The following is a 24,635-nucleotide window of genomic DNA, read 5'->3' as shown; positions in this document are numbered from 1 at the left end:
ACAAATCCATTTCCCTGGACCAACAGCCATCAAATGATTTTCAAAAAGACTGAAGAATAAAAAGCAGTTACCACTGTTGTGCCTGACAGGGAGTGTCTACATAATTACAGAGGGAAGCGTGCCATAATACTCTTAGAAAGGCCACGTAGGCAACACTCAGTGCACACAGATGGCATAAAAAGAAAATCTTAAAAGCAGAAGAAGCAGTAAAGAGGTTATTGCCTTACACCAGCCAAGGCGGGAGGGAGGGAGGGAGAGAGGGGGAGGGAGGGAGAGAGAGGGAGGGAGGGAGAGAGGGAGGGAAGACATCATTAGTTGCAGGTTTTTAAAGTTTCTGCAAGCAGATTTAAATCTGCAAGGTGGTGAGGCTGCCTTACCATCCCACTTCTTGGTTCAAATTCATATCGTTCACTTACCCCATGTCGCTAGCAGTAAAACCCAGTAACCAAAGCAGAACAGCTCCAAGTACCACTTTTTCTATTTGCAACCAATGATCACTGAAACACTAACAAAAAACGCCAAATATCCTCAAAGAAAAGTTGATGTTGTACAGCAGTGGCTGGCAAGCTTAGTTTTGTAAATAAAAGCTGCAATGGAACACAGCTACACTCATCTGTTTCCGCACTATCAATAATTACTTTCATTCTTACAAAGGCAACACTGGAGCTTCAGCAGAGACCACACTGCCTGCAACGTCAAGAGTATTAACTACCTAAAGTTCTACAAAAACTTTCCCAACCTCTGGCCTAGAACATGGACAGATTCTTCATCAAAAGCTCAGCTTTGGGACCAGCGCAGCTGCCTCAGGGCTAGATCCCTCGCCTTGCATTCACCAGGATCCCATATGGACACTGGTTCGTATCCCAGCTGCTCCACTTCCGTCCAGCTCTCGGTGGCCTGGAGAAGCAGTGGTGGACAGCCCAAAGCCTTGGCACCTACACCTGTGTGGGAGACGGAGCAGCTCCTGGCTTGGGAACGGTTCAGCTGTCAGTTGCAGCCACCGGGGAGTGAACCTTCTCTCTCTCTCCTCTCCATGAGTCTGACTGTCTAATAAAAACAAATCTTTAGCACAGCAGATGGGAGCAATGAACAGAAGAGTTCTCCAAGTGCCGCTCTGCACAGGAGCCCACCCTGCCGGCCGCCATCGCCTCCCGGAGCAGCTGCACAGTCTGCAGTGGCAGCAAGCTGCTTTAGCATCCTCATCACGCTCAGTTCACACAACTCCAAGTATAACTCTATTTAGAAAAATAGCACTCTGCAAAAGCAACGCACCAGGGGCCAAGGCTATCAACCCAGTAAAGCACCGCCCTTCTCCACATTCTCCGACTCAAATCTTCGTGTTTCTCTTTTAAAATGGAAAAGGGGGGCAAGATTAAGATCTAACATCATTTCAGTGTTAGCATATAAAACTGCTTCCGCACTTGACCTGAGAACCACGGTCCTGGTCCACTTTGAAAACACTGAGAAGAAGCTGCTTGGGTAGGCACTTTCAATTTATAAATCTAAACTTCAGGTTCCAAATAGGCACTTTCATTCCAAAAGCAAACAAAAAACTCCATTTCAGCCCACCAATTCAAATTAAGTTACTGGCGGGCCTCCATGGACCCTCCTTGAGGAATGATGCATATGGCGGTAGTGATGTCTCAACATTTTCTTAATGATATGAAAATAAACACTGTTACACATCCAAGCAGAACTTCAGGAGCCTGCATAAAAAATTATTCATGAATCAGATAGACTCATAAATGCATAATCCACACATTCCCAAAGGCCAAGGACACAATTTTGTCCAAATGATGCTGTTCTTTCAGCAATCTACTTTGCTAATGATAATATTTCAACTCAGGATTCAGATAAGCAACTGAACTGACTTTATATCTCATCACGGTTTTTCATCCTGGCCCTTGCGGACACTCAGAACCAACCAATGCTGTCAGGCAGCCTTGCCCTGCACGGAGGGCTGCCTGTCGGTGTCTCTGGCTTCCGCCCTCCAGATGCCAGTAACAGTTGTGTTAAAAAAAAAAAAAACCTGGGCGGCCAGGAAGAGAGGACGACAACTGAGAACCACAGCTCCACAGGAACTGTATTTTATTGATTTCAAAGACATTTCATTCAACTTTTTCTACTCTGTACATATTTGCAGTAATTGCGTAATACATAATTATAATACATTAAGTTTAATATAGCCTATTATTCCACATCCACAGTAAGCTTTTTGTTGGATCATTTCATAATTTTTTAAAAATAGCTTTATTTACATATAAGTAGCCTGCAGCACACCTGACGTGTTCAAAGCATAAACACCCAGGAAAAAATTCCTCATAATGAAAACAGTGGCTAGACTCAGTGCCCCAAAGCCTCTGGCTTTTTCAGCGTCGTTACTTTGACATTCTTCCCTGTGACTATCAAAGGTTCAGGCCTTAGCATGGAAAAGTCCCAATTCGCTTCTCCATTCTCGTGCCGATGAGCATCGAGTTTCCCTGGTTTGGGGCTCTCCTAAATAAAGCTGCTATGAATGTTAAGAGTAAATTTCTTAAGGATGGGCTGATTGGAACATGTACGCTTAACACTGTACGGACCCAAACTGTCTCCTCCGGTGGCTGTGTATTTCCTGCCCCGGCAATCAGGCAAGAGCCCCAGTTCTGTTCTCTCCCTGCCAGCTCCCATACAGTCAGCCATACTGGTGTGCACGCAGCCCAGTCAGGGTTCCGATGAACCAGCTTTCCACGTACTTGACAGATCTTCTTTGGCAATGCATCTATCAAACCTTTCTCACACTTTTAAAAACTGGATTGCTACTACTTAGTTTTGAGAGCTTTTTATATAGCCCAGAAACAAATCTTCATATTTCATATGCAAAAATTCTCTCTCATTTTGCAACTTTTCATTCTCTCGGTATCTGCAAGAGCATACATGTTTTAATGTACTAAAGTTTTGTTTTTGCAACAGTGCCGTTTTATGGATCATACTGAGGTATCACGTACTAAAAAAAATCTTGGCATAACCCAAGACAACAAGTATTTTGACTTGTTTAAAACATAATTTTAGGTATAACATTAGGTCTAGGATTCATTTTAAGTTAATTTTTGTCTACAGTGCAAGATTTAGCTCTAACCCAACTTGACTACATATGAATATCCAATCATGACAAAATTATTTGATTAACTGTCCTTTATTCAGTGAATTACTTTTCTGCCTTACCAAATCTACTGCCCACATACTCACTGGCTTATTGTTGGTTTCCAACCTAGTACATTAATCCATATACTAACACAACACTGTTTTGATTATTTTGGCTTTATAGTTAATTACGGTATCAAGAAGTAATAGTCTTACAACTCTGCTCTTTGGTTTCAGAGTTTTTCTGACTATTCTCGAATTTTAGAATCAGCCCATTAGCCTCTAGAGTCTGTACTGGATTTGCACTAAATCAACAGATTAACTTGGGGGGAATGTCAGCTTAGCAATGGTGAGTCACCTGACCCGTGCGTGTGTAAGGAATGTCCGCCTTGTACCTAAGCTTCTTTACTCTCCAGTGCCGTCCAGGTTCTATTAATTCCTATCTGTTGTTACTGTCAATGATATTGATTGTATTAAATTTCAACAGCTGACTCTTCACTGCTAAAGAGGAGTAACTGATATTGTTATACTCGTTCTAGTCAGTGATTTTACTTCCAAAATTTTGCAGGCACCGTAAGATTTTCTCCATAATCGTGCCACCTGTTAGACAAAAGCAGCAGACACCCCGACTCCCTGCTTTCCAACACGGATGCCTTTCACTTTCCTGCCTGATGACTGGCTGGAGCCTCCAGTCCTCCATGGAACAGACATCCTTGTCACGCTCCTGACCTTCAGTACACAGTTTTCAGTTTTTTACCATTAAATATGATGCTATCTACACAGACTTCTAGACTTTTATGAATGTCCTTTTTGGGTAAGTGAAGTTCCTTTTTAAAATTTAATTATAAAGAGAACAAATTTCATAGATCTTATGTACACAATTTCAAGAACATGACATGATACTTCCCATCCTAATCTACCTCCTTAACTACTACCCTCCTTCCATTCTTTTTATTTTTCTTTATAATTACATTACTTGGTCCAAGCCAGCAGCCAAGTGGCTAAAATCCTTGCCTGTACGCACCAGCATCACATATGGGAGCCGGTTCACGCCCCCGCGGGCCCCACTTCCCAGCCAGCTTTCTGCCTGTGGCCTGGGAAAGCAGTTAAGGGCGGCCCAAAGCTTTGGGACCCTGCACCTGTATGGCAGACCCGGAAAAAGCTCCTGTCTCTTGGCTTCAAACTGGCTCAGCTCTGGCCATTGCGACCACTTGGGGAGTGAACCAGCAGATGGGAGATCTTCCTCTCTGTCTCTCCTCCTCTCCAATACAAATAAATGTTTTTAAAAACAAAAGTAATCACACTACTTTTTAAATCTTCACCAAATGAAAAATTCAACAAGTAGTAAACAGAAAAACCACTGTTCCTAAGTATAGATAAGGGTTGTAAATAACAAACCTTACAATGTCCATTTCACCCATATACTTTTTTTTTTTTTTGTATTCTATGTATTGCTCACCACAAATCAGAGAATATCTGTCTTTGGGGGACTGGCTTATTTCACTAGAAATAATGGTCTCCAACTGCATCCACTCTGTTACAAGAGCGAACTTCATTTTTTTTTTTAATGGCTGAGTAGTAGTATTCAATGGTATCTATAAGCCAACATGTGCTTTACCGAGGCACCAGCTGATGGACATGGGGGTGGATTCCATATCTTGGCTACTGTGAAGTAAAGTGCAATCAATATGGCTGAGGTGACTTTCGCAGGCTGACTTCATTTCCTTCGGGTAAATTCCCAGCAGGGCGAGCTCTGGGTCATACGGCCGATCTAAACCTCCATCAAAGTTCCCTTCTGATCCTATCCGGGCCTGTTGCTGACCTGAAGGTACATTAGACTGCCAAACCCTTTTGGGATACTGTTCACCATGTGGCTCTTCTTTTTAGGTTGGTTAGTACAATGAAGTACGGTGACTTTTTTCAATGTTAAGCCAACCTGTAACCCTGAAATTAACCCTGCCGGGCATAACATATTGGCTATTCAATAAATTGGCGCATTTAACTGTCTGAAGTGAACTTCAGAATTTTTGCATGAATGCTGATGCAGGATATTTCTGTGTAGTCTGTTCTGTTTAGTTTGAGTATGAGGCAACGCTTGCCCGGGGAGCTGAGACATTAATTCCTCTTCTACAATTTTCTGGACTTGCCTGTGGAGCACTGCTATCATTTCTTAAATGTTCAGTAGAATTTTCTTACTAAGTCCTCGGCCTGAAGTAAACTGCTTTATGTGTGTGGCAGACAGAGGGCGTAAAGAGAGGATTTCAAATACAAATTCTATTTCTTTAACATATACAATGCTAAACAGGTTTTTTTTTTTTTAATATATCTCTTTTTAAGTCTGGTAGTATGTGTCTTACAAAATAAATGTTCACATCACCTCTGCTGTAAAATGTATAGGTCCATAAAGTTGTTCACAATATTCCCATCATCCTTTTTACTATCTGTAAAATCTGTAGAAATGTCATATCTGTCAGTCCTGATGCCAAGTTAACTCAAACTTTATTAGCTTTGCTGAACTTCCCAAAGAATCAGCTTCTGGTTCACTGACAATCCCTAATAATTAGAAAGTAGGGGGACCAGCGCAGTAGTCTAGTGGTTAAAGTCCTTGCCTTGCACCCACTCACCAGCATCACATATGGGCACAGGTTCTAATTCTGGCTGCCCTACCTCCCTTCCAGCTCCCTGCCTGTGGCCTGGGAAAGCAGTCGAGGACGGCCCAAAACCTTGGGACCCTGCACCGACGTGGGAGACCAGGGAGAGTCTCCTGGCTTTAGGTCAGCTCCGCTCCTGCTGTTGCAGCCACTTGGGGAATGAACCAGCACACAGAAGATCTTCCTCTCTGTCTCTCCTCCTCTCTGTATATCTGACTTTCCAATACAAATAAAATAAATCTTAAAAAAGAAAATAGGGAAACAATTATTCCCACAATGATCTTTCCTTTCTTTAATAGCTTTAATCTATTCTTTCTTCAACTTCCTAAATGGAAATGGAAATGAAATCTCCTTCTGTTCTAGTATAAGCACTTGGGTATCAAATTCTTTCTCCACTGACTTAGTGGCATGTCACAAATTCTGACATACCGTATTTTCATCCTGTTAAAACACTTCCTAATTTTCTTTTTGATCTTTTCCTTGAACTGTAAATTATTTAGAATGGTGGTTAATTTCCAAATATTAATAAATTTTCCAGTGTATTCTGTTCACAATTTTTAATTTAGTTCCAATGTGATCAGGGAATATGCTATCAATCCTTCAATGACATACACTGATTTTATGGCCTGAATTACAGGCCATGATGGAAGTGTTCTTTCTGTACTGTTGCAGGATGGGCACTGTATATGTTGCTTAGGTCAAATCAGTTGGTTGTTCAAAGTGATCATGCCCCAGGAATTTTCTATCTGTCTGCTTTACCTCAAGAGAGGGTAATGAGGGGCCCAGCACAATGGCTCAGGATCCCATGCCGGTTCTAATCCCGGCAGCCCCACTTCCCATCCAGCTCCCTGCCTGTGGTTGGGAAAGCAGTAGAGGACGGTCCAAAGCCTTAGGATCCTGCACTGCTGTGGAAGACCTGGGAGAGGCTCCTGGCTCCAGGCTTTGGATCGGCTCAACTCTGGCAACTGTGGCTACTTGGGAGTGAAGCAGTGGACTGAAGATCTTTATCTCTGTATCTCCTTCTCTCTATAAATCTCCTTTTCCAATAATAATAATAATAATAATAAAAGTAAATCTTAAAAAAAAAAAGAGTATTGAAAGTTTCAACTAAGATTGTGGATTAGATGGTTTCTGATCAGAGATCAGTTTTTCTATCATGCATTTTGAAGTCCAGTTATTAACTACAAACATTTTTAAACTGGTGCATCCCTAATTAACTGACCTCTATCATTATGTAATAAAATCATTTGTCTATGAAAATATTCTTTGCTCTAAAACCTACACTGTCAAACAAGCCACTTCTCTTGTAACTAAACAGGATTGTCTTTTTCCATCCTTTCCTTTTACTCAACCGGTGTCTTTAAAGTGTGTTTCACATAGGAAAGAGACAGTTGAGGCTCATTCTCCCCTAACTGCCTGTAACAGCCAGGGCTGGGCCCGGCAGCAAGCAGCAGCCTGAAACTCCATCCAGGCCCCACGCACTTGGGCCACCACGCTCCCACTCAGAATACGTCCTCAGGAAGCTGGACCAGCTGCATCCTGATGGGATAGGAGTGTCATTGGTGGTGGTTTAATCCACTGCACCAAAATGTACACCCTGGGTCTTCCTTTTCAATCCACCAACCTGCCTTTTAAATGTCATGACTGATATAAGATTTAAGTCTATTATCTTGCTATTTCTATTTATTCCATGCTCTTTTAATGCCTTATCTTAAATTGGATATATTTTTAAATTTTCCTTTGTTGGCTCATTAACTGCAATACATTATTTTATATGATTATAGTTCATAGTATGCGTATTTTCACTTGCCATGGCCTTGCTGTGCTATTACACTATACACTCAGGGAAGGAATGTTATCATAGTACTTATTCCTAATGCATCTTGCCACTCTGTACCTGAGGTCTGCTGCACCTTTGTTAAATGGAAAATAAACAAGTATTGGAAAAACATGAAAGAATTACCAACTAGACCTTTTCCTTGACTTACTTAAGGAGGCAAATAAAAACTGAAAATAGGTTAACTAAGAGCTAAAACTCCAGACCACCTGGGTTCAAACAGCATCTCTACTAGTCAGGTGCTGTGCAATCCTGAGCAAGCTGATAAGCCTCCTTGTGCATCACTTTCTACATTGTTAAAGTACTTATTATTTTTAGAGAGGCAGATTTAGAGAGAACAAGGGACAGAGATCTTTCCATCTGCTCGATCACTCCCCAAATAGCCACAACAACTGGAGCTGGGCTGGTTTGAAGCCAGGAACCTGGAGCTTCTTCCGAGTTGTCCAGGTGGGTGCAGAGACCTAAGGATTTGGGCCATCCTCCACTGCTTTCCCAGGAACATTAGCAGGGAGCTGGACTGGAAGTGGAGCAGCTGGGACTTGAACTCGTGCCCCCATGGGACGCCAGGTACTGCAGGCAGAGGCTTTTTCCCTACACCACGGTGCTGGCCCCAGTTTCTACATCTTAAAGGGAATATAACAGTACTTTCTTCACCAGGCTACTATGGCCAATCAATTAGTCAATACTGATAAATGCTCATAACAACATCAAGCACCCATTAAATGCTCAATGAAGAAACAGCAAGCACCATTATTCATATAACTGCCTCGCTCACCTAGCCAAATGCAATCTCAAGCAGATTAACTCCAGTGTAAGACTCCAGTTGCAAAAAGCAAATTTAAAATGGCCTTAAACAGAATGCTATTTAGCAAAGATCTGCTTTGTGCCTGACGTTGTTCTAAAAGCTCGGCAGATGTCATGCTCAGTTCTCACAGCAACTCTGTGAGTAAAGATGGTCATTCTACAAATGACACATGAGACATGAAACTCCCCCACAGTCCCAAGCCGGGGAAGAGAGAAAAACCGAAGTCTAAGAGCAAAGTCTGCACCGTTTCCTGGGGAAAGCGAACGCAGTCTCGGGACGGCAGGAGTCAAAGCAGCACTAGGACAGAGAATCCTACCCGGCTGCAGAAGCCGACAGCGCAGTCCCCACTCCCCGCTCGCAGGCCTCCGTGCTTCTCCAGGCACTCCTCTTCCCTGGCAGTTACCAAACGGCCTCCTCACCTCCCGTCATCTCGGTAAGTCACAGCTTCCACTTACACATGCTTTCCTATCACCTAAATGTCAGTTTTACAGATCTCTACAGCAATGCATCTTTTCAGAATTCGTTCTCCTAGCCCAACAGCACACTGACTCCATGTTCCCCAGGACTGGCTGTCAGGTCTCCCAAGCACACAATGCTAGGTTAGGAGTTTCTGCATTAGGTTAAACGCCCATTACCGGGCCAATCCCTGGCAATATAATTTTATATGCTACAAAACACAGCTGTTGAGGTCTGTTCAGCAATGTACTATGAAAAACAGATTTCCTTCAAAGGAACTATGGGTAGACCAGAATTATAAACAACCTGTCTAGGATACTGAGTTAGATAAATCATCACTTATCTGGGTCTCAAAAGTCAATCAACACTTGTATTTGGTGACTTTAATTGAGCCATCATAAATACAAAGTGTGGTTGCTACTGAGAGATCACACGATTGACAGCATCACAAGTTAATACACGGGTCCAGGTTCAGCTGTTAAGTCAAGAGTGGCCGTAATACCCTATCAACAGTACTGCAACTAAAAGGAGGACTGTCCACTGTCATTTATCATTTCTATCTGTGTGTGGAGGCAGAAGTACCAACAGCCCTGTCTGCTGGGCCACACGGAGCCGACGAGCCGGGGGAAGAGTCTTGCTGACTATTGACACAGTCAGCTCAGAGCTGCCCGCACTGTTTAGCTAAGGAGTGTAGCAGTGCAGGCTTCACTAGTCGTGCTAGCTCCCTTGAAGTCATATCTTGAAATCTTACGGCAGACGAGTCCTTCCCTCCACTCCGGTTCTCTCAATGGCAGTAGGAAGGCTCAAATTCAAAACTGCTGCTGTGTGATTAACTGCAAGTATTAGAAACAAAACCAGTAGACACCAAACTTACTAAGCTACTGCCTATCCATTTTGTTCCAAGCCTTTCTGTTGGGAAAATGATCTAATGCATGCATAACGAGAAGCCTTTTTTGTTTTCAGAAGACTGTTTCAAACAGTTTGGATTTTTCTTCCAATCTTCATTCACAAACTTTCAATCCGCAACTATAAAAACAGAGCAAGAAGCTAAGCGTATGCATTGCTGATTCAATTTTAATTGCTTCTGCCTCATTTCAAAACGGCTGAATAAATCTAGCTCTAGTCCTACTAACTACGTGTTCCACTGCATCCCACACACATCCTTCAATCCACAGCACACGGGGAAAATGCATTCCTATCTCCTTACCCTCAGCATGTCCCCGGACACTCCGCCTGCTCCTTCCACTCCAGAGACTCATGTTCCTCCAGAGCCATTCCTGTCCTCACTGGGCATCCTCTCCAGAGGACTGTCCCCTTTCAATCTGACACATGACTGCATGTTGTCTTCTATTACTTGCTGTGCTTTCGGATAAGATGCTGCCTGTCACCAAGGGTGTAAGCAACCACATTGGGTGATAACATTCCCAAGCACTGTGCTCACACGGCACACAGCAATGTGCTGGCTCAGAGTCCCATGGCTGAATGTCTTTCTTACCCAGAAGATAAACTCAAAATGTTTCTCACAGTACATTTACTCATCATTCCTTAACTTATAAAAGGATTTAAGCCACATAAACCTACAAATACATCATCATTAATCCAAAATGTAAGAGAAAAACAGCAGACACAGCTCTAACGACAGCTTACAAACTTTAACCAGGACCCAGCGTGATGGCTCAATGGCCAAATCCTCACCCTGTTAGGTGCTAGCATCACATGTGGGTGCCAGCTCATGTGCTGACTGTTCCACTTTCCTTCCAGCCCTGCCTGCGGCCTGAGAAAGCAGGAGATGACCCAAAGCCTTGGGACCCCGCACCCAAGTGGGGGATAAAGGATAAAGTTCCTATCTCCTCTCTTCAGATCAGCTCTGGGTACTGTGGACCATCTGGCGAGTGAACCAGCAGATGGAAGGTCCATCTCTCTGTCTCTCCTTCTCTCTGTAAATCTGATCTGCCTTTCCAATAAAAACAAATAAATACTTAGGAAGTAAATAAAGAAAACAACAACTACTCTGGGCCAGTGCAATGGGTAGTGGCTAAAGCTGTAGCACGGCACCCCACACGGTGCTGGTTTGTGTCCCACCACTCCACTTCCCATCCGGCTCCCTGTTCACATCCTGAGAAAGCACTGAGGATGGCTCAGGTCCTTGGGTCGCTGCACCTGAGAGGAAGCTCCTGGCTTCGAGTTAGCTCAGCTCCAGTAGCTGCAGCCATTTGGAGAGTGAATCAGCATTGGAAGATTCTCTCTCTCCCTCTCTTTTTCGCGTAAATCTTCTGTTAAAAAACAGAGAAACTATGCTAATCACACCTAAAACACATACTAATCACCTACGTAGGAATCTCGAGTCTCCAGGGATTTCAGTGGACAGCAGGTGTTGGGGGCAGTGGTCACAGCTCCCGTTTGGGACGCCCATGTCTCACCGCGGAGTGTCGGAATTTAAGCCCCAACTCTGTGCTCCACCCAGCTTCGGACTAGTGCACACCCAGCGGAACTAAGTGCTAGGTGTACTGTTCCCATGTGGGAGACCCAGAATGGGGTCCAGGCTTCTGGCTGCAGCCTGGCAGTCTGCTTGCGGTAGGTATTTGGGGACTGAACCAGCAGAAGAGAGGTCATTCTACCACTGAAATTTAGAAAAGCCGCAGAACACACAGATCTGTCACATTAAGTAAGTGCCAGAAGGCCAGTAAAGTTCTAATCAAAATCAGGGACTCTCAATCAGAACTAAAGGATACTAAACACTCTATTCCAATAACCCTAAAGACCTAGCGTAACCTTGGACACAAGCAGCCAAGTGTGATTACACTCAGTCTGCAAAACCTTAGGAAACAGTGAGGCGCTCAGCCAGCCAAGCGCCCTACTTCTGCTTTCTCCTTTGATTCTGAAAATAATCTCCCCCCACCCTCAACACTCCCCTTCTCCCTCTTCTGCCTTTCAAATAAAACCTCTTTCAAAAAACCCAATACAAAATACTTGCTATATATATCAGACCAATACATTGGTTTTTAAAGTCAATCAAGTACTAATGGTATAGAAAAACACATACACACCATGGTAAGTAAAAAAATGCATTTAACCTCCGAACACCTAATTACTCTGTGTCATGGTCTGAGAGCAGGATTTGGCTCTCAACACATGCCAATGTTAAAATCCCAAAGCATAATGTTAATGGCTAATTAATAGTTAATCAATTAATAGTATCAAAGGTATGAAATGCTAACACACACAGAAATTCACCTATTTTAAAGAGTTACTTTCTTTTTTTAAAAGGTTTATTTTATTTTTATTGGAAAGTCAGATATACAGAGAGGAGGAGAGACAGAAAGATCTTCTATCTAAAGATTCACTTCCCAAGTGAGCACAACGGCTGGTGGTGCTATGCTGATCTGAAGCCAGGAGCCAGGAACTTCCTCCAGGTCTCCCACACAAGTGCAGGGTCCCAAGGCTTTGGGCCATCCTCGACTGCTTTCCCAGGCCATAAGCAGGGAGCTGGATGGGAAGTGGAGCAGCCGGGATTAGAACCGGCGGCCATGTGGGATCCTGGTGTGTTTAAGGAGAGGACTTTAGCCACTAGCCCACGCTGCCAGGTGCAAGAGTTACTTTCAAGTACTACTTCTTACATAAAAGCTAGGTACAACCTACACAACCACCAAGACACTGCTCTCACTATAATCCACAAGTCACAACACAACTTTCAAAGTGGACAGGAGACAAAACCTCCGAACGACGAGGATCCTCACAAGTTTGCAGACATTTTTAGATGAGCACCAGAAAAAAAAAAAAAGTTTGCTTGCTTGGTTTTTTGCTTTGCTTCACTTCTTCCCTGAGATGCACACGTATTCAAACTAGAATGGTCGATGAATTCTTCCCCCGTGACTCCACGCATAACCACCAACCCGCTGAAGACAAAGGAACATTTCCAGGGCTCCAGCAGCTCTCTTTATCCCTCCTGCTGCCAAGCACCAAGCCCTGAACACCCTCACGGCTTCCTACGGATACAATCACACGCCACGGCTTTCTTGTGTTCGGGCTCTGCTGTTCCAACACCGTGCCTGTGGTATTCAGTCCCGTTTGCTGCGCACAGTCACAGCCGTGACCCTCACTGTCGCAGTGCTCCACTGCAAAGCTGTCCCACCTGCTACTTGGCCGCTTCTTCGCTGAGACACCTGGGCTGTGTCTAACCAAGAGCAGTCATGGAATGGCCTTACAGTCACTCGCGAGACGTCCTGCCTTTTGAAACTGCATAATTCATTCTTATCGCTTCTCTAGCTTTACATGCTTCTATTCATAAAATCAACTGACAGGAAAACATAAGAAACAAAATATGCTAGTCTATCAAGCTGACAGCTCTAATCAGCATTTCCACTTCCACATTTCACGGACAGCTCTTGTTCAAGTGGCCAGCCCTGCAGGTCCTGCACGTCCACATCCGCAGGGTCGGTCAGCTGCAGACTGACACTATTCAGAGAAGTAGGAAGTGACAAAAAGCAAAACCTGGACTTGCCACACACTAAGCACATGCTGAGCCCATATAAAGTGAGACCAGTCTTCTACATGAGATCCGCTCGCCAGCACTGTCCACGCACTCTGCTCCCTTCTCCTGTGTGCCAGGCCTTTTCCTGTCCTCATCCCCAAACAAGACATGGCAAACACTATTTACATAACATCTACAAGCATTGGGTATTAAAAGTAATCCATAGCTGGGCCCAGCGCGGTGGCCTAGTGGCTAAAGTCCTTGCTTTGAATGCCCCGGGATCCCATATGTGCGCCGGTTCTAATCCCGGCGGCCCCGCTTCCCATCCAGCTCCCTGCTTGTGGCCCGGGAAAGCAGTCGAGGACGACACAGAGCCTTGGGACCCTGCACCTGCGTGCGAGACCTGGAAGAGCTCCTGGCTCCTGGCTTTGGATCGGTGCAGTACCAGCCATTGCATTCACTTGGGGGTGAATCAACGGATGGAAGATCTTTCTGTCTCCTCCTCTCTGTATATCTGACTTCACAATAAATTTATTCTTAAAAAAAGTAATCCATAGCTGACTTCAAGCAAGAGGAAGATGTGCACATATTTTTTTTAAAAAAACCACACATCATTCCACCCAAGGGACTGGAAGACCAACCAGCGGCATTTGGTGCCCTCAGGGGTCCTGGAACTGCTCCCAAGGAGAGCAAGCTGTTGTTTTTCTAAGTGGGCCCTTTCTCTTTTACCTTGTCCCTCCCTCAGGCTAACAAGATAACAAATGCTTACATTGGAAGTGTAACATTTTTTCTACCCTCAGGAGATCATTCACGCAGATGGGGGGGGGGCGGTGTTGCTGCTGTTTGACTCACAAAAAGGAACTATTTTTACATATTACTCTCCATCTTGATTTCCCCAAATATGGTAGCACTGTTGTCACTTTACTACATTTTCCCAGTCTTCAGGAGCAGCTCTCGTTACTAAGATGTAATTCACATGCCATACAACTTTCTCCGAAGCACGCACAGCCAGAGATGCGTTCTTTAGCAATCTGCTGCTGCACCCTCAGCCACGACCAACCTGCTTTCTTCCTTGCTGTGGGCGCTCCCTAGGACTGGAATCATGCAATCTGTGGGTTCTTCGGTGACTAGCTTCTTTGATCTAGCCCGTTTCAAAGCTCACACATATACAAGCACATATAGTACTTCATTCTTTTTTATGGCTGGCGGAATTCCGTTCTGCATACATAGCATATGATGCTGGTCCAGGATCACCTGATGGCCATGTGGGTTGAGAACAAAGCTGCTGCACACATTCTTGCAGGGCCTAGCCTCATTTCTTCAGGTTACAGACCTGGGAAGGGAAGTGTTCTACCACGCTCCAACTCCAAACCACAGGAAGATGTGCCGGACCAACCCAGAGGAGCGCCACCCTTGGTTCAAGATACCCTAGTGGCGAGAGGTGACACTGTGGCTCTGGCTTCATCTCCTTGACAGTTAACACTGATGCGACACATCTCTTCATGGATTTATTGTCCATTTTCTTCAGAGAAATCTCGATTCAAACCCTCTGCTCATTTTTAAAGCAAGCTGGCTTTCTATTACTCAGTTCTAAGAGTTTTTAGACATTTTTAAAAACAAATCTCTTATCAGATCTGTGACTTGCATATATTTTCTCCTCCCCTGGGGGTTATCTTAACAGTTTCTTGACAGCACCCTTTGAAGCACGTAGTCTTAATGCTGAAACGTCCAACGTGTCTATTTCTCGTTCCTGTTTGTGGTGCCATGGCCAAAGTTCCCACGTCGTGAACATTGCTTCTGCTGTTTTCTAACGTAAATGTCTCCTGCGACGTACACGCTCTGTCTTCTGCCCAGTCTACAAGCGACAGGAAAGTGCTGCCTCGGAGTAGACACAGAGCCAGAGCAGGCGGCACCAGAGGCTTCCGAGTGCACTCGCCGTGAGCGCAGGCCCCACAGTCTCGTCCACACTTGGTGCTTCCCCTGTCAGTGCCGTTCCGGGGATGCGCAGCGCTATCACACTCCAGATTTAATTTCCAGTTCTCTGAAAGTCACGTGCACTCCTTCCACCCTGGCCATCTGGACAATTCACTTTGTAAATGTTTGTGCAGGCCTTCAGCTCGTTTCTTTTATAATTGGGTTGCCTGCATCTTGTTTCTATTGAGTTGCGCTGTTGTTGTTTAAATGTACCCAAGATACCAGGTTCTGCTTCAAAGAGTAAGCATTCTAAATACCTTCTCCAATGCGTCACTTGCTTCTCTGTTCCCCTGAGTACTGTTCCTTGATGATTAGATGTTCTGATTTAATGAAGCACAATTTATCAATCTTTTCTTTCTGTTTTAAAAAAAGTTTCTTGTTTCCTGCTTTCTTAAAAATCTTTGTGACAGCTCAAGTAGATACTGTTGTTTTCTTTTAGAAATTTTACTCTCACCTTTCACATTACATATGAATTCTTACACAAAACACATAACCCCTGGAATTCACAGCCTCCACCTGCGCCAATGGCACTGGTTCTGGTTCCTGCTGCTCCACTTCCCACCCAGCTCCCTGTCATGCACAGCCTGAGAAAGCGGCAGAGGAGGGGCCAAGTCCTGCAGCCTCACACCAGCCTCACACCAGCCCGGCTCTGGCTGCTGCAGCCATTTGGGAGTAAACTAGCAGGTGGAAGATCTGCCGTTCCTTCTCTCTGATAATCTGTCTTTCAAACAAAAATAAGAAAAATAAGGGAGAGGAGAGGAGAAGAGAAAGAGAAGGAAAGAAAGTGAGAAAGAAAGAAAGGAAGGAAGGAGAGAAAGAAAGAAAAAGGGGAGGAATGAAGGGAAGGAGGAAGGGGGAAAAATGAAATAACTCCTGTATTTACAAAAAATACAGAACTTAAAGAAAAAGGGAAAGCTTCACAATGACTATCATGAAGTCAGCAAAACTTTGAAACAAAAATGTCTAAATCTTACTGGTAACTGTGAATCTTAAATGTCTCCAAGATCCTGGCAAATCAAATTGAGTCCTGCAGAATAATAAATCACTCCGTGAATTATCTTCATCAATAGTAAGATTGCATACTTAACAATGAAACTTTAAAAGTATCTGTGTTGAAGTCAGAACCATTAGGGTTGGGCCTGGTGGCATGGCCTAGTGGCTAAAGTCCTCTCCTTGAACGTGCCAGGATCCCACAGGCCGCCGGTTCTAATCCCAGCAGCTCCACTTCCCATCCAGCTCCCTGCTTATGGCCTGGGAAAGCAGTCGAGGACCAGTGTGGGAGACCTGGAAGAAGTTCCTGGTTCCTGGTTTCGGATCAGCACAGCACCGGCCATTGCACTCACCTGGGGAGTGAATCATTGGATGGAAGATCTTCCTGTCTATCTCTCCTCCTCTCTGTATATCTTTATTTTTAAAAAAAAAAACCGTTAGGGTCAGAATCATCACCTTCAGGGACTGGTGCTGCCTGGCAATCGCACTAGACTCCCCTAGAAGCATCGATCTCCAGGGACTCTCAATGCCACCTGGCAATCGCGCTAGACTTCCTTCTTCTACTCACTCCACAACTCTGAGAGATGACCATGCTTATAGTACCAGGTCTTCTGGAACCTTCCGTACATAATCCTATTCTTGCTCTCAGTTGATGACCCTAGCACCCACACAATCAGATGAGAACTTGCTCAGGCCACCATACCATGCCCCGGTTCTCCATCTCTCCAGTGATTCTCCTTACTCCGGGGTAAGCCTGCAATCCCTTCCAAGGCCGCACAGGCGAAGGGTTCACCACACCACGTCTCGGTTCTCCACTTCTCCAGGGACTCTCCTTACTCCGAGGTAAGAGAAATGCTGCTGACCCACACAGGAGGTGGGCTGTCCCCTCCACCTTAGCAGACACCGCTGGTTGGAGAGGCCCACTAAGTTGGGTGTACAAAAGCAAAGGTTTCCCACAAGAGAAAAGACACGTCGGGATGCAGCAGATACTCTGAGGACAACGAAAAGCATCAGGTCACACACGCCACACAGAAGACTGCTCGACAGCCACCTGGAGCTAGGCGACGGCAAAGCCATTCCTTACGTTTTGAAGGAGAATCTTTTTTTTAATCAACCAGGTGTCAGACGTAGCAGAAAAATATTTTCAGCAAGACAAGCATCTCAAAAATGTCACCTAACTAAGCACTCTTGAAAGTCAACACAGCATGTGTTTTACTAAAACAAAGGAGTAAACCAAGGAGGGAAACATGAAGTCAGAGACCACAGGCCCAGCAGAGGAGAAAGGCGGAGAATTCTCACAGCCAGGATGAAGCCCCACGCCACCGCCGCACAGTGCACGTGCGGGCAGGGTGGGCTCGAGCTCAGGAGGCCTTCTCCCACAATCAGTTCCCCTGATGCACTGGAAGACAGCTGGATGGCTTGTAGCGAAAAAAAGAGACAAATGGGAAAGAAAAACACAAAAACTTTTAGCTCCAAGAAATAGAATCACAGCGCACTACACAGTTCAGCTGTGAGCATATTCCCCAAGCTCTCGCCATGCAGTCAAGGGAGGCTGAGGACCCTGGAGGACCTGAGGACGGAGGAGGACCTGAGGACCCTGGAGGACTGGAGGACGGAGGAGGACCTGAGGACCCTGGAGGACCGGAGGACCTGAGGACCCTGGAGGACTTGAGGATGGAGGAGGACCAGAGGATCCTGGAGTACCTGAGGACCCTGGAGGACCTGAGGACGGAGGAGGACCTGAGGACCCCGGAAGACCTGAGGACAGAGGGGGAGGCTGAGGACCCTGGAGGACCTGAGGATCCTGGAGGACCGGAGGACCCTGGAGGACCTGAGGACCCTGGAGGACCTGAGGACCCTGGAGGACCTGATGGAGGACCTGAGGACCCTGGAGGACCTGAGGACCCTGGAGGACCGAAGGACCTGAGGACCCTGGAGGACCTGAGGATGGAGGAGGACCTGAGGACGGAGAAGGACCGGAGGACCTGAGGACCCTGGAGGACCTGAGGACCGAGGAGGACCTGAGGACCCTGGAGGACCCGAGGACCCTCGAGCACGGCTTCCCTTCCACAACAGCAAGCCAACACGGAACACAGGAACTCGGGACAACACACTAAGACAACGCATTCATGACCGGAAATCAGTGCTGCGGCCACCTGGGGAGCGACCCAGCAGGTGGAAGACCTACCTCTGTTTCTCTGTAGATTTGTGTTTCAAACAAACATTTCAAAAAATAAATTTCTCTTTAAAAAAACAGAAGATATGAAAGGAGTCAGGGGCCTGGCATTTTCAGTACAAGCCTTCTGGCACTATTTTCATTTTCCCTGCACAGCTGTATTATTTAAGGCCAAATATTAGGTTAAAATCCCAATGTTCTCACTTATTCCACAAAAATATAAGCATCGTCTATGTGCCAGGTGCTTTGCAAGTTGCTACAAAAACAGGAAACAGAACTGAGTCCTTGATTTCAAGAAGCTTATATCTAGAGAGGCAGATAAAGTATGCTACAGCGTCGGATCAATCAGTGCTGGGGGAGGGGAGATAACACCGGGACGGGGCACCGGGCGTGCCGCAGGTGCCAGCTGCGGAGGACTTTCAGAAAAGGTCTCCTGGGAGCAGCGTGCTGCCACAGGAGGAGGAGTAGCTGCTGAGATGTCAGCACCCTCGGGGAGCTCCTACCCCCCCCCCCACTTCCGAGTGAGTTCCCTGCTGAACCACAAGGCAAGGCTGCCCGAGATGCTCTAAGTGCCTGCCCTGCACCCACGTGGCAGACCCGGAAGCCCCTGGTTCCTGGCCTCTGCAGCCAGCTGGGGAGTGACCCAGCTGACAGCAGACGTCACTCCCACCTTCTCTCTGTAACTCTGCCGAAATAACAACAATGAAAGAAAGAAAAGGTTTCCTGAAGAAAATCTGTTCTGAGAGCCCCAGGTGAGTAAGGTAAGGCAGGGAATGAATTAAGCTCCAGGCAAGAGCTTCTTCTCAAGCCTGGCACCCTGCAAGTGTATCATTCAAGAGCCATTACCCAAAGTTCTCTTCAGGGCAAACAAAAATTGCCAAGTCTCTTCAACTTAAATCCTGTCAACACTGCCATATCCCTGAATATATACTGACACACCCTTCCTGTGGCTCTATCTCGCTATTGAGAGTTAACAGAACTGACCACAGGGACCTGCAAACTTGTTAGGCACACATGTTCAACAGTAATGCTTTACTCCCACTATGCAGGTACATGTTTCCCTAAGTCAAAAGCTCAGGAAATTATTCAAGAATCATCCCCAATTCATTCCAAGCTACTACAATTTATCATAGAGCACATCCAATCTTATACTTTAACACTAAAAAAGAACCAAGGGGAATCTAAAATACATTTAAATCAATGACTTATAGGTTGACAGAGTACATTCGTTTTCCTCTCCGAGGAACTTCACTCAAGCTGAGGCAGTTCTAACTTATTTATCACCTAGAAACTTAAAAAAGAAATGCAGTATTCAGGTTGAAGGGATAATTCGATTCCAAATGTAACTGTTACACAGTGAAAACCTCACATTTAAAAAAAAAAAACCAGAACTCATACCGACACATCTCATAACATCTTATACCCCAAAACTTCCCCTGCAAATTAACACCTAAGTACTCACATCTATTTTATGTAGCCAAATATGCCGCTCTGTTGTGCAAAATAAAAACAGGTCCAGAGTTCTCACAAAAAGGGAACACTTCTGATTAATTTTAATAGTCTTACTTAAGGTTGCGAACTGCTGGCAGTTCTCCGAGAGGGCAGCCCAGGAGGCCCGTGGGCGCTCAGCTGCAGCCCCAGGCTGCTCTCCCTGCGGCCCCTGCACTCCCAACACAGGACCACGCTCCGCCGTACATTTCAAAGGACGTTTATTTTGGTGCAAAAAAGTTTTAAATCCATGCACTGGCTTTTTTCTTAATATACATTCTTCGTTAACTTTTTGAAATACCTTTGTACATATTAGATATCCATCTTTTGCCAAATACGATGTGTTAAGTATTTTCTCCCATTCTGTGAGCTATCGTCACATCTAATTTTTCAAAAAATTTTTAAAGATTTCTCTATTTATTTGAAAGTCAGATATACACAGAGAAGGAGAGACAGAAAGGATGATCTTCCATCCGCTGGTTCACTTCCCAAACGGCCGCAATGCCCAGAGCTGAACTGATTCGAAGCCAAGAACCTTCCCCGGGGTCTCCCAAGCGGGTGCAGGGTCCCAAGGCTTTGGGCCGTGCTCACTGCCTTCCCGGGCCACAAGCAGGGAGCTGGATGGGAAGTGGAGCCGCCGGGAAATGAACTGGCTCGTAGACACAATTCTAAGAATTCCTATCTTCCCGCTCTCCCTCCCTATCAGTTCCTAACAAGAGCTACCCCAGGCTTTGGGCTCAGGCTTGCCTAACAGTATTTGCTGAAATTACCATCGCCAAACCTTAGTGTTTCTATCTGCAACCGGAGAGCATAATGCTCACAGAGGGTCAGTATTAATTACCAAACTCCGCCAGGAAGAACCAATAAAAGACATACGTATCAATACTACAGCAAAAGCTCTCCTTGGGAATCTGGAAAGAACCATGCTAATGCCTGTGGCACTTGAATCACAGCTGAGAATGGTACTTCTCATGCCACAGGAGAGGCCACCAGGTCACTCCCAGCCCGCCAAACCAGGTGAAAATAAAAACAGTTCCAAAACTTTAATAATAATAATAATAAAGACTCTTATACATAAATTCCAGGAGAGTATTTTTAGCAAATATTTAACTGTATAAACCAAAAGAAGCTGTTTAACCACAAGTTAAACTACGCATCAAGCGACATCAGGTAGAATATTTATCTTTGGTATACTTAGAAACCAGATAGCCATGTGTATATAAACATGAGCATATGTTTTGAAACTGTCTTCATGCTTTTGTTCACTAAGCAGTAATTTCCACTATTCTTAGAAGAAAAAAAAAAAAAAAGTAAGCATGAAGTCGGGGAGAGGGAGTGCCAATTACGCGTTGCCTGAGGCTGGGATCCCAGATGGGCACCAGTTTGTGTCCCGGCTGCTCTGCTTCCAATCCTACTCCCTGCAAGTGTGCCTGGGAAAGCAGCTGAAGACGGTCCAGGCGTTTAGGCCCTGCACTCACCTGGGAGACTCGGAGTTCTGGCTCCCACCTGCCATTCATTGGCCACTGGGACCACTCAAGGAATGAATCAACCAAAGGAAGATCCTTATCTACCTCATTTTCTCTGTAACTTTCAAGTAAGTAAACAAATCTTTAAAAAAAAAAAAAAAAGAAAAAGAAAAAATGTAACCGTTAGAGTTTGTACTGCTTTAACTTTTCATCTCTGTATCTGCCCATTTGTCACTTAAGAGCTGTCTTTTTCTCTGCCCTATCCCCAATCAGGAAAGGACCGACCAGCATGAAGTAGATGCTCAACACGTACCTACAAAATGAGCAGGCGAGCCGGGCGTCTGGACCAAAGCCTAAATGCCTTCTGTTGCAACACAACGATTTCATCTCTAAAAGCATTACTCACTACACACAAACTATCTCAAATGCAATGACATAAACTGAAAAACATAATGCCCTAAGTATTTAAGAAAACACACAAACACTCCGTGTGTATCTGACTCACACAGCCAATTCTGCAGTTGTATTTTGTTTTCAGAAAATTCGGTGTATTCTTTCTGACAGGACAGATAAATTCCAAAAAGGCGCTTTTCAAATCTGCTGGTACAGGCTACAGTTTTCCACTTCTATTGCTATCTGGAATAATCAGGCAAAGTGAATCACAACTCCTCAGGCCCATCCAGGTCCTCAAAGCAACGAAAGGCGCCAAGTTGACGGCGGGAGCAAGGCAGACGGACCACCTCCAAATCAGGTGAAGTCCGCAAAGAGACAATGAGCGAGACTTCAAGTCAATTAATCCTGCTCAAATTGTCCCCTCAAAATGGCACTTAACGTCTTTCCAGTCGCTCATCACATCTGGTGACCAAGACATGCCTGCCATCGCACATCTTCGACGCTACAAGATAGACGCCTTCCCTAATGAGAGGTTCATTGATGTATTAAAATGTTACTGTTTGGATCCAATTTGTTACTTCCTCCTGATTCTGAAGGCTGGAGTAACAAATTCCGCAGTAACGGCCGCACGCTGCGTTAGGCTGCCCCAGCCCAGCCAGCCTAGCCATCCGGGAGAAACAGGCTTTCGGGGTTACCACAATCCTATGCAGGCGTGTCTAGAAAACAAAAGTTTCCCAAAAAGAGGCCTGAGCCGGGAGTGGAGCTGACGGTGAGCAGCGGGGCGGGCCGGGGGGAGCGGAATCCGGGCTGGGTGGACGCCTCCCGGGGGGGGCCCAGCCGCCGGGCGTGCAGGTTATTTCTCGGCATCGCTTTGTCGGCGGACACCCCGGGCTCCGGCGGGCCCTCCTCCTCCAGGGCTAACTACCAACACTGGCCTGGCTTCCTCGCTCCCTCACCCCTCCCAGCGCAAACAAATTACCATTTGCACGAAGGTGCCTCCTATCAGCTCGCAGCTTCTTCCCCAACACGCCCACGGACGCTGCAAGCGGCTGCGTCTACACAACACCAGGCTCGGGAGGCGCGCCCGGGGGGCGGCGGGCCACCACCTCGCTCCGCGCAGCGTGGGGGCTCCCTTCCAGGTGGCCCACCTGGCCGAGCTGTGGCTCGAGCTGCTCCCAAATCACCTCCCGAATCACGGTGCTCGGGGGAGCCCAGCGAACCCGACCCCGCGACGGAATTCCGGATATTTGCACCCGTGCGCTGGCCGGGCTTCGCCAGCGTTTGATCCGAGCCGTGCGGAAGCTCCCTCCCTTTCCACGCCGTCGGCTCGCGGCACCAGGCCGGCTCCGGCTGCGGGGCGCCCCGCACGCACGCCCGGCCCGGGGCTCGGCAACAGGTCCACGGCACCCGAGGGTCCGCGGGCGGCCGGGCTCCGAGGGCGCCGGGGCGGGGGGTGTGGCCGGCGCGGCGCTCCCCGCCTCGGGCTCACCTGGAGCCGGCCGGAGGCCAAGGGGCTTCCGCAGCCGGCGGGCTCGGGGGTCGCCCGAGAGGAGACCCCGCCGCCGCCCGCACACACGCACACACACACACACGCACACGCACGGCCGGCTCCCGCAGCGGCTGCCCCCGCGCCAGCTCCCCGGCGCCCTCCTTCCCCCGCAGCCCCCTCTCGGCACCGAGGCCGAGCAGCCCCGGGCCCGCGCCCCCGCCACACACCGCAACGCCCCGGCCGCCGCCGCCGCCGCCATTCCCCGCGCCGCCGCCCCGGGGGGCGCAGCGCACCCACCTCCCCCGCCGCCTCCGCACCGCCGTCGCCTCAGACGCCGGGCAGCCGCCGCCGGCCTCGCGCCCCGCCACAGCCGCCTCAGCCGCCGCCTCAGCCGCCCGGGCCAGCGCTCGCACCGCCGGGCACTCGGCGTCTCTCATTCAGTGCCCGCCGCCGCTCGGGGGAGGGCGGTGCGCCGGAACCGCCCCGTCCGCGCCGCCGCTCGGGGACGAGGAGGAGGAGGGCCGAGCTGCGGGGGCGCGCCGAGCGGGCTGGGCGGAGCCGCGTGCGCGCACCCCGACGAGCGCCGCGGCCCGCGGGGTCTGCCCGGCGCGCTCGCCCGCTGCCGCCCGAGCCCAACGGCCGCCGGGGACCGGTGCCCGCGGCGCGCTGCCCCTGGCCCCGCGCTGCCCCCGGCCCCGCGCTGCTCCCGGCCCCGCGCCCCCTCCGGCCCCGCGTTCCCCCCGGCCCCGCGCTGCCCCCGGCCCCGCGCTGCCCCCGGCCCCGCGCCCCCTCCGGCCCCGCGTTCCCCCCGGCCCCGCGCCCCCCCCGGCCCCGCGCCCCGACCGGCCCCGCGCCCCCTCCGGCCCCGCGCTCCCCCCGGCCCCGCGCCCCGCGCCCCGACCGGCCCCGCGTCCCCCCCGGCCCCACGCGCTCCCGGCCCGCGTTCCCCCGGCCCCGCGCCCCTCCGGCCCGCGCCCCCTCCGGCCCCGCGCCCCTCCGGCCCCGCCCCGACCGCCCGCGCCCCCCGCCCCGCGCCCCGACCGGCCCCGCGCTCCCCCCGGCCCCGCGCCCCGACCGGCCCCGCGTCCCCCCCGGCCCCACGCTGCCCCCGGCCCCGCACTCCACCCGGCCCCGCGCCCGCTGCAGGGGAGGGTCGGGAGCAGAGCGGGGCGGACAGGTGGAGCGCCCGAGACGGCCGGGCCAGGCCTCCCCGCGCGGGGCCCTCCGCTGTGGACTCTGCAGCGGCGGCCGTGGCCTTCGGCGGCGCCTGGCCGGCCACCTTCAAGGCCGGGGAACGCGGGGAGATCCGACAGCCCACA

At 48.2% G+C, this 24,635-nt stretch overlaps 1 protein-coding gene across 3 annotated transcripts in view; it reads right to left on the bottom strand.

Annotated features, from left to right (window-relative positions):
* The window catches only part of RALGPS2 (Ral GEF with PH domain and SH3 binding motif 2), a 138,299-nt gene extending 114,626 nt beyond the window's left edge, over window positions 1–23,673 (bottom strand). Inside the window, exon 1 of one of the 3 annotated variants that reach the window (XM_040984315.1) lies at window positions 23,614–23,673. The gene's annotated coding sequence lies outside the window, so the exon portion shown is untranslated. Of the gene's footprint in view, window positions 1–21,939; window positions 23,159–23,613 lie in introns of those variants that run through there. The other 2 variants (XM_040984314.1, XM_040984316.1) reach the window with 2 other exon arrangements.
* Window positions 23,674–24,635: the final 962 nt, after the last annotated feature.

This window comes from Ochotona curzoniae, unplaced genomic scaffold (genome assembly GCF_017591425.1).
Source record: "Ochotona curzoniae isolate NIBS_2020 unplaced genomic scaffold, NIBS_Ocur_1.0 contig_4105, whole genome shotgun sequence".
Classification (NCBI taxonomy): domain Eukaryota; kingdom Metazoa; phylum Chordata; class Mammalia; order Lagomorpha; family Ochotonidae; genus Ochotona; species Ochotona curzoniae.
The sequence above is the reverse complement of the archived record's forward strand: the minus strand, read 5'-3'. Positions and strand labels throughout refer to the sequence as shown.